Source organism: Herpailurus yagouaroundi, unplaced genomic scaffold, assembly GCF_014898765.1.
Source record: "Herpailurus yagouaroundi ecotype Mexico unplaced genomic scaffold, PumYag 142918, whole genome shotgun sequence".
In the NCBI taxonomy this organism is placed as follows: Eukaryota; Metazoa; Chordata; class Mammalia; order Carnivora; family Felidae; genus Herpailurus; species Herpailurus yagouaroundi.
In genome coordinates this window covers 8,709-10,006 of record NW_024422388.1, presented here as the reverse complement: position 1 = coordinate 10,006, position 1,298 = coordinate 8,709, and the positions used below count along the sequence as shown (strand labels likewise).

General features: G+C 49.2%; 1 long non-coding RNA gene across 1 annotated transcript in view; it reads right to left on the bottom strand.

Moving 5' to 3' along the window:
• LOC121026584 (uncharacterized) overlaps positions 1–1,298 on the bottom strand; it is a 1,576-nt gene continuing 278 nt past the window's right edge. Inside the window, exons 2-3 of the long non-coding RNA XR_005788390.1 lie at positions 1,047–1,138; positions 1–23 (exon numbers count right to left, since the gene is read on the bottom strand). This is a non-coding gene — a long non-coding RNA (uncharacterized LOC121026584). The remainder of the gene's footprint in view (positions 24–1,046; positions 1,139–1,298) is intronic.

Genomic DNA, 1,298 nt, shown 5'->3' with positions numbered 1-1,298 from the left:
CCGTCGCTTTGAATGTCAGCATCCTGGGTAGGAGGAGAGAGGAGGCTGGTGATGCACCGGGAGCAACACAAGCCATTCTCCTCCCCGCCTCACGGAGGCTGCTGTCACCCCCTGTCGGTGACGAGTTCTCGGACTGACTTGTGATCGGCTCTGATCTTTACTGTCAGCGATTCCCCACAGCCAAAATGCCACTTGGGACCAGGAGAGTGTCTTGATTTGCATTGAGGAGGATAGGGATACCTCACAATGTAAGTTTCAAAAGTTTTACGGTGCTCCCTGGAGATCCTGAAATTCACTCAACCAACACCACCGAGGAGGCTCTGTGCTGGGACCTGGGCATTAAAAATAACAAAGGCAAGGGGCACCTGGGTGACCCCGTTGAGCAGCTGACTGAGGCTCAGGTCGTGATCTCGTGGTTTATGACTTCGAGCCCCACACTGAGTGTGGAGCCTGCTTGGGATTCTTTCTCTCTCTCTCTCAAAATAAATAAATAAACTTAAAAAAAAAAAAAAAAACAAAGGCAAGATTTCTCTTTTCATTTGGAAAGGATAACGGTAGGAACGTGGAAGAAATAGCATTAAATCTGCACAAAGGTCACTGGAAGAAGGATTGCCCTCGCCTCCCAGAAGATTTGACACTGGCTAGGATTTTCTCCAGAGAAAGGACAGGAATGGGGGTGAGAAGGAGCCTGCACTGAGCGGGGCAGCAAGTGGAGGCAGGGCTGTGGAAACAGCCTCAGGTTTTTCTAAGTGCTTCGTGGGAACATAAATGTTCCCTGCACCTTCGTCCTAGGATTCCCTGGCAAAAGTCCAAAGAATGTTTAGTGACCAAGGTCAATTCTTCCTGTTGCTGAGGGAAGCAACAAGCTGGGGCTAGAAATGGACAGAACATTTCAGCCAGAGTGCCAGCTCTTCTGACTGAGAAGGTTAACTACACCTCTTTACTCTGGGTCCCCTCAGAAGAAACACTAAGGACCACCGAGGCACACGGCTTTGCCCTTTGGACCACCTATGCCCGTGGGGTTGTCACTCTCTCCTCCACCTTACCTTGTGTTCTGGAGGGTGGATACGTCGCCGTTGAGGGAAGACAGCTTGCTTTGCAAAATCCAGAGGGTCATGAAAAACAACACTAAATTGACCTTCGGGAAACCACAGAAGGTTTATTGAGTACAATTTCAATCGGTTATCTGTCTCCCAGCCTGCCCCACATCAATCCCACATTTAAGTCGTTTTCATATTAAGTAACCGTGTTAGAGCTCATAGTTTTAGGAGCAGTCTTAGAAAACCAAACCCCCCCCC